Source organism: Puma concolor, chromosome B2 (assembly GCF_028749965.1).
Source record: "Puma concolor isolate L17-30 chromosome B2, mPumCon1.1.hap2, whole genome shotgun sequence".
Lineage (NCBI taxonomy): Eukaryota > Metazoa > Chordata > Mammalia > Carnivora > Felidae > Puma > Puma concolor.
In genome coordinates, this window is record NC_141671.1 from 74,282,255 (window position 1) to 74,291,232 (window position 8,978).

The 8,978-nt window shown below is 36.3% G+C and overlaps 1 long non-coding RNA gene across 6 annotated transcripts in view; it reads left to right on the plus strand.

The window, feature by feature from the left end:
- LOC147581049 (uncharacterized) overlaps nt 1–6,678 on the plus strand; it is a 530,577-nt gene extending 523,899 nt beyond the window's left edge. For 5 of the 6 annotated variants that reach the window (XR_015251346.1, XR_015251345.1, XR_015251349.1 and 2 more), the window contains 3 exons: nt 6,297–6,398; nt 6,484–6,559; nt 6,628–6,678. This is a non-coding gene — a long non-coding RNA (uncharacterized LOC147581049). Of the gene's footprint in view, nt 1–6,296; nt 6,399–6,483; nt 6,565–6,627 lie in introns of those variants that run through there. The other variant, XR_015251353.1, reaches the window with a different exon arrangement.
- Nucleotides 6,679–8,978: the final 2,300 nt, after the last annotated feature.

Genomic DNA, 8,978 nt, shown 5'->3' on the forward strand with positions numbered 1-8,978 from the left:
ATAAAACATTAGGCCTGTTGTATCCTAGAAGTCCCTTGGAAGGAAATGTTGGCTCTCTTTAGTGAAGAAAACCTGGAGCCAAAACTAAATAAGACTATTTTCTTTATAGATTATAACTTGGCTCTGATTTCTTATGATAAAATTCTTGATCCTCAGAATGAGAGATTATTAGAAATCTTGAACTTACTATCCCACCCCCCAAGAATCAGTACTAATTGAAACCAAGTTTAAATCTATTTTTCAAATTCATAACAGGGTAAAAAATTTCTTTTATGTACTTGGATAAAATTACATTTGAAAGGTAATTTGTCTATATTGTCTACATTTTTTTTCTTGATAACACACACTCACTTCCTTTTGCACATGTCTTTGTGGTTGCTACATATGGTCTTTCTCAGAAAAAGATATTATCAGGTTTCAAAAAAATAACTCACACAAGTGTACAATTCTTTTCCGAGTTCTTCTATGAAAGAAGAAAAATACATTGTCAGAATTGGCAAATCTCTTTGGCTTATCATTCATGAACTTTTTCCCTTGAAATATGCTGACAGAGAGAATTAAAAACATTGACTCAATGGAAATCTCACTTTACATGCCAATTTGAGATTGTTCATAAGAATAATCAAGATACTTTTATGTGTAAGGTTCAATTTATGCATAGAGTGTCAAGTTAATGCATTATATTATATATGTTTTTGAAAATGTGACTCCTGAATTAAGTGCTTAAAAAAACCAAAAATAACTTTATATTAATTCTGCCAAGACAACTGTATTTTATGAAGGCCAAAGAGATTAAAATGGGAATAGAAAGTAATTTAAGAACTTGAGAAGTGAAAGAGAATTTTGATTGCCTGACATAAAAATCAAGATAATCTTTTCCTCGCCTAAAAGAGAATAATAAATAAACTTGATTTACAGTATTTCAAGTATACTATGGTTATTGGGAACTTTGGAGATATATATATATATACATACATATATATATATGTATATATTTCTTTATATATACCTACATATATATATATATATGTAGGTATATATTTCTTTTTCTTTTTCTTTCTTTCTTTCTTCATTACCTTCTCCCTTTTCTGACTATGTATTGTAACATGCAACCCACAGAGGGCTTAGAGAATGGAGGAAGTTCAGAGCTACTTGTTTCAAGAACCCTGCTGAAGGAATTTACATTTTAATTAAGTTATTTATGAATTCCACCACTACTTTTGTAAAAATGAGTCAGAATGAACACAGAACACCTTTATCCATCCCTTAATAATATAACACTTGATCTTGGAACAGAGTTAGTTTTGAAAATTGATTAAGAGAAAGCTGTTAAAGAAAAAAAATTCAATTGATCTTTGGCATAATCCAGGGCAATAAATATCTTCACACATAAGTGGGAGTGCTGATGTTCTGCTCAGAATATTTTAGTTACACATCAGAATTATATCTGTGGTCTTTAGACCTAGGAAGATTGTACAAATCCAACCCCATGCCTATTTGTACTTTTAGAGGAACTTCTTGTTCTCATCAAATGAGTCAGACCAGATGGGAACATTAATTTATTTTTAATGAATGTGTGTCAATCCAAAAATGAAGGGGTTCTGCCATTCTGGAGAGCATATATCCTAACAGGCTTAGTGTTTTGGCAGGAACCTCTGTCTTCAGACACTTCTACTACCTAGTTTCTGATTTATTAAATTATTTTATTAAGGAATAATGTCTTTCAATCCACCATTGGAAATAATATCTAAAATCCAAATCTCCCTGGAACTATCAACATGCTAAGTTTAAATAATAAACATAAGTAACCAAAATAAACAAAGTTGATGCTTTCCTTCAGCTCAGATTTCAAAAGAGTAGGATAAAGGCACTCAAAATTTAACAGATACCTTCAGGATGCTAAAAAAACACAATGCTTCCCTCTTAGCGGTAGTTTGAGATTTGTTCAAATCTAGTTGTTTGGGCAAGAAAGAAGTAAATTTTCACTTCTCGTATACTCTAAATAAAGGCAATCCATAGGGTCCCATCCAAAGTCCATGTTGATGAAGTTCCATGAAAAAAAACATTAGACAGGGAACCACAAATTCTGTATTGCAGACTCGGTGTCCCCCTCTCCTTACCCTAATACCCTTAATAGTCACTTAAGATTTTAATGTTCTTCACCTATAAAAAGAGTCTCAATTCTAACCGTTAGGCATGCAAACAGTGGAACAAAACAGGGTCAACTTGCAGTTAACATTTGAAATTGCAAATAACTTGCAGTCTGTTAAATCCGTAGGATAATCCTAGTGAACTACTTTATAGATGTAGCATGTCACATAGATCAGATGTCCTATCTCGAGGTATGAAGCAAAAAAAGGATGAAATCTACTCACTTTGCTTAGAATTGAAAAAAAAAAAAAAAGGGTACCAAGATTTTGTACCATAATTGATAAAAGTAAATCATGAGAAAATAATTCTTTGTTCTGTTTTCCCCCAATTGCCTCCATGTGTTTCTTACATAAAATATATTCTTCTAATTGACTTTTCTTTCATTTTAACTAAGCATGAGTTGAATCCATGGAGAATTCTGCTTCTGTGTGTGCTATGTTCATGTCCACTAGATACAGATATGAAGCTAGGAGGAAGTTTGGATGAAGCAATTATTTTTTTTTAAATACAATTATTTAGACATTTTAAATGCACAAAAGTGGTTGGAAAAATTTTTCCTTGGAAATATTCTGTAACATTGAGAGGTTAAACTTGGATTCATCTTGAAAACCCGAATCCAAACAGTGCTGAGTACAGGATATAAAAAAGTCCATCTGGCCACATTGAGGAAGAAAAAGCAACTAAACAGTCTGGAAGGGAGTGAAGGAAAAGCCGGACTTCAGGCTCCATCATACTCTGGAAAGATGGGGCCATGACCTGACCTTGGGGCCTTCAGCCTGCCAAGCAGTAACAATGAGGGGAGAGAGCCAGACTTATTTAGACATGGTTCAGTTGGAGACTGCTTGACCTATCGTTTGTGTTAAAGCAAAGAAAAGCTGATGGCCATTCTAAACTGCTTCAGTCTGGATAAAGTTTTCAAAGATTATTTAAATATATATTATTGATCTTAAATATCTGAGGACTGATTGGGATAAAACTTCAATGTAGGGAAACCCCATTTTGGGAAGAAGAAAATGAAAGGGAAATGTGTAAGTCATCTTTAAAATACACGACGTTTGTGAAGAGATAAATCATAATTGAATCTATGGCCTAGCAGATTGTCAAGGGTTCTTTATTTCATGTGTTTTTAATGGGGTCATTTGAATACGTGCCCCATTGATTCATATAGAAGGGGGAAAAAGGAATCAAAGTAATATGACTACCTCTGGAGAAATGTGGTTTGAGACCTTGAGAAATGAGGATATATTTTTCTCCAACTATAAAAAGAGCTTAAAAAAAAGAGTAACCATCTCTAATGCCTGCTACTTTCAATGCTCCCCTTCATACCTGCTTATGCTTCATAGGCAATCAAATGTTGTACTAGTAAACAGGAATGGCACCTGTCCGAGAGGCAATGCACCTATAGGCTGGATAGGGAATACGGAATGGCCTGCTATGAGAACTCTACCCAAAGAGTGTGCTCTACCTCAAGTATGATCAATTAGGGGCGCCTGGGTGGCTCAGTTTAGCGGCTGACTTCAGCTCAGGTCATGATCTCAGGGTTTGTGAGTTCGAGCCCCGCATTGGCCTCTGTGCTGACATCTCAGAGTCTGGAGCCTGCTTCGGATTCTGTCTCCCTCTCTCTCTGCCCCTCCCCCGCTCATGCTCTCTCTCTGTCTCAGAAATAAATAACCATTAAAAATTTTTTTTTTAAAAAGTATGATCAAGTATGCCAAAAATCATTTATTGCAAGATATGTCATTAATAAACAGAGACAAATGATTTACTGTCCCATGAGCAACAAGACACAGAGAAATCAATAAGCAGAAGTTACAACAAATGAGAAGTTGGAAGACAATCAATAATAAACAAGGAGAAAGCATGAAGCAAAGAGGAGAAAGCAGAAAGCTGCTAGCAGTAGCAGTGGTATTCTGCCAAAATATATGAAATATCTGCTTTTATGGGTTTAATACAGTAAAATATCAACAGTTTAATATGATTTAATCATGAAAAATGACTTTTAATTAGGAAGTAGTTGGATCAGTGTAGTGGTTGAAAGTACTGGCAAGATTGCTTCTAGAGTTGCCGAGGTACCACCAGAATTCCCGATACTGGGTCATATCTGGTATTTTTATCCAACACAGAGTAAAAGATGGCACTCTAACTCTCCATTTGAGAGTCTTCGTTCCATAACATCTAAAAGAATCTGACATAGCCATCTGATATAAATATGAAATATGTTAATATTTTCATGCGTCCCCTTCCCCCAGTCAACAGGAAATAGTCACCTAAAGCAAAGAATATGCCACTCTTTGAAGATATCCCATAGCCTTATAATACCTTCAGTGTGGTATAGGTAGTATCCTAGACATAACAAGATTTCAAGAATCCAAGAAGAATCAGAAGAGAGTCCTGATAACTCAGTATTTTTCTTCCAGCAAGAGAAGAGAAGTAAATTATATGAGGTGGTTCGCAATTCTCACAGGCAAAATTTATTTGCCTGGAAAAGGCCCAAATTCTGTAGCTAGGGATCTCATGAGGACAACATACTTTAACCAAAGGCATAACCACAATAATAACCTATAAAGCCACTGGAAGCAGTGTTCCTGAGAGGAAAAACCTCTGGGGGTGGAAATGTGAGTCCCGGTGTAGGTGTACAGGGAATGCAAAGAATGTTAATGCGATCTTGATAAAGAAGGATGCTTGTCTGCAAGGGTCCTTTAGTTTTACGTATCAATTAGGGATAAAAGTACATTTTTGACTTGAGTTATGTATATGTGCACCTGGGGAAGTATCATGCTTACAGATGGATGTAAAAAATAGATGTCCTATCATTTGTCACTGTTGAAATTGTAACTCAGTGACATATTCTTAGTCTTCTTTTTTTTTTTTTTTTTCAACGTTTATTTATTTTGGGGACAGAGAGAGACAGAGCATGAACGGGGGAGGGGCAGAGAGAGAGGGAGACACAGAATCGGAAACAGGCTCCAGGCTCTGAGCCATCAGCCCAGAGCCCGACGCGGGGCTCGAACTCACGGAGCACGAGATCGTGACCTGGCTGAAGTCGGACGCTTAACCGACTGCGCCACCCAGGCGCCCCTTCTTAGTCTTCTTTATAGCACTTGACACTTGTTCAGTCGTAATTGAAATGTTCTTATCCCTTTAGTAATATAAAATCATGCTCTCCTGGATCTGCATCTATTGCTTTGTTTCTCCTTTTGTTTTCAGTGCAAGGTGTACACAAGTCTCTTTCCTTGAAGCAAGGCATTATTAATTAGTAGGAGGAAAATCATAAACTTGGTATCACAAGCATTGCTTCAAGTTCCGGCTCTGCCTCTTTTCACTTGTGGAACCTTGGGTAATTCAGTTTTATAAATTTTTCATGTGTAATCGCTGTCCCATAAGATTGCCACCCAAGCTTTTAAAGAATATATAACTACTTTGGGGCGCCTGGGTGGCGCAGTCGGTTAGGCGTCCGACTTCAGCCAGGTCACGATCTCGCGGTCCGTGGGTTCGAGCCCCGCGTCGGGCTCTGGGCTGATGGCTCGGAGCCTGGAGCCTGTTTCCGATTCTGTGTCTCCCTCTCTCTCTGCCCCTCCCCCATTCATGCTCTGTCTCTCTCTGTCCCAAAAATGAATAAAAACGTTGAAAAAAAAATTTTAAAAAAAATTTTAAAGAATATATAACTACTTCAATACCACCTGTTTTCAAGGCCACTTTGTTCTGTCAAAGGCACGTGGGGCATAGCCTACCAGCTTAGGTCTGGCTCATAAGTTGCCCTTCTGAAATCACTGCTGTCTTTCTGATGTTTCTGTTCTACTAGTTATGTTACATATGGATGCTCTGCCTGGTTCATAATGGCATGTCTGTTCCTGCATGCTTTCATAGATTCTCTGTTGGTTTGTAATCTCCTCTAGAACTTCCCAAGTGTAACTGGCCCCCAAATGGGCAGGGAGAGACCAAAGGAAGAGGCAGGCCACTCAAGAATTTTAAGTGGAAGTTTGGATAAACAAAGGAAACTTACAGATAAGACTTGTCTTGGGTAGCAGTAAGAGGAATGGATACCTGCACCTGCTTGCCAAATCTTAAAAATTTATAAAGAAGCCTTAACTGGATTCAATCACTTTACTATGCATGTGTTCTCAATATCACATCACTATCTCCAGGCTATGTCTTTGAAGCAGCCTCTAAGAAAGGCAAGTGGAATTCACAGTCCAAGGACAGGGGATGGCATGAGGAGCCTCTCAGTGCCTGGGTCCAGCTCACAGGTCAGTAGGAAGTCATGCTTATTTGATGACACTCCCCAGCACACTCAATGGCCCATGGACTAATCCCATCTCATTGTATACCTAGGTCTTCTGGAATCTGGCTTGGGTTCAGGTCCCTGGATTCCCTGGTGACTGAGAAGAGCTCAAATGGTTGTGTGAGACTTAAATTAGATTATAAACATATATATATATATATATATATATATATATATATATATATGTAGTAAACTTGAAGTTACTAAAGTCATTAATTTCTTTTACAAGTATATATTGAACTCTTTTTTTTTTCTTTTTTTTTTTTATATTGAACTCTTAAAATATACCAGGCACTGTTCAAGTTACAGGATAAGCATGAAATAATCTGTCCTGTGCTCTCATGATACATCAGGAAAAATAAAAAGAGAATAATATAATTGAATATAGATTCAATAGAATCTGTTTATATTGCAATGGGATCACCTTATAGAGAGTGATGAATTCCAGCTCAGAAATTAGAAAGACTGCATAGAAAAACCTCTGAAATGGGAGTTTTGAAATATGTGCAGTTATTCACCAGAGATAACGAGAAGAAGGCAAGAGGAGAGGGTAACCGAGGCATGGAGATATTGTTGTTGAGAGAACAGTAATAGGAGGCTAGAGTGAGACTCAAAAGAAATAATGCTGGAGAGGTAAGCCATACCAGATAATGGAGACCTTTTAATTCCATTTGAAGAATGTTAAAGGAGGCTCATACTTGATGGTCTTAATTTTCTGAGTGAGTTAAGAAACAAACTCATTTGCTGAATAGGGAGCAAGTTCCTTGAAGAGAATGCTGAGTTCTTGGATGACTATTATAGGAATGGTAAAAAGATTCATACTGGAAAAAGGTGGAGGGTGCTGTGGATTGCAGCACACCTACAGCTCAGTTTTCATCTAACTTGTTATGTACCCCTTTCCAGGGGGATCAGCGGCCTTTCTCTGAATAAACAGTATCCTGGGAAGTGAGACCATTTCCATTGTTTCAATTAATATATTCTTACAGATTTGTCTTCAGTTTCTTGGATTATATTTGCTTCAACTGTTAATATTTTTATTGTTTTTTTCCTCTTATCAACTTTATTGAGGACTAATAAATTGCATCTATTTAAAATCTATAATTCATAATTTTGAGTCATATACACCCGTGAGACCAACACTAAAATCATAATACAGAATATTTCCATCTCCCTGAAAATATTCTATTCACTCCATTTGCGATCCTTTCCTCCTTTCATCCTGACTCAATAGATCTGATCTGCCTTTTGTTGACATAAATTGATTTTCATTTTGTAAAAGTGAAATCATACAGAATGTGCTGTTTTGTGTCTGGCTTCTCTTACTCAGCACATTTATTTTAAGATTTATCTATGTTATCTATGTTATTGGATTTACTTCATTCCTTTTTATTGCTGAACAGGATTCCCTTATATGGGTATGCCAAATTGTGTTTATACATTCATCTATTGATAGACATTTGGGTTGTTTCCAAGGTTAGCCTATAATAAATAAAGATACTGTGTATGTTTCTGCAAACCTTCATAGATAACATGTTTTCATTTTTCTCGGATGAACACCTAGAAGTGGAATGGATGGGTCAAACAGTCATATGTTTAACTTTTCTAAGGAACTGATAACTTGATATCCAGCCAGAGTATAAAAGATTTCCAGTTACTCCACATCTTCACAAACGCTTGTTTTGTCAGTCTTTCTAAATTTAGCCATATCATGGGGATTGTCCAATGATGTTGAACATTTTTAAAACATCTTTACTGTTTATTCTTACACCTTCTCTTTGTGGGATGTCTTTGAGATATTTTACCTATTTTTTGATAAGGTGATTTGTCTTAATATTGCATTACAAGTTTTGCTTATATGTTTTGGATACAAATCTTTTGTCAGATATAATTTACAAATATTTTCTCTCCTTCTAGGAAACACTTTATTGTTTCCTTATTGGTGGCTGTAAGAAAAAAACCTTGACATTTTGATAAGGTTCAATTTTACCTTTTTTTCAGATTTTAATATTTTTTAGGGTTTACATTGAAATTTTTGACCCATTTCAAGTATTGTGTTTGTGTGCGGTACAATTAAAAGTCTATGGATATCCAGGTATTCCTGCGATTTTTTGAAGGCTCCTTTTGCCATTGAAGTGCCTGGGCCCCTGTGTGAAAAATCAATTAACCATATGTGTCAGTATCTTTTTTTATACTCTATTCTATTCCACTGATCTATCATTTCACCTATATCACTGTATACATTGCTGAAGTTTCATAGGAGATGTCAATTCAAGTAGTGTTAAGAATTCTACTGTGTTTTAAAATTGCTTTGTTTATTTTAAGCCATTTGCATTTAAGCCATTTCCATATAAATTTTAGGTCCATTTGTCAATTTATATGAAATGCTAGAATTTTTATGGAATTAATTTAATTTTAAAATACATTTGGAGGGGCGCCTGGGTGGCTCAGTCGGTTGAGCAGCCGACTTCGGCTTAGGTCATGATCTCGCAGTCTGTGAGTTCGAGCCCCGCGTTGGGCTCTGTGCTGACAGCTCGGAGCCTGGAGC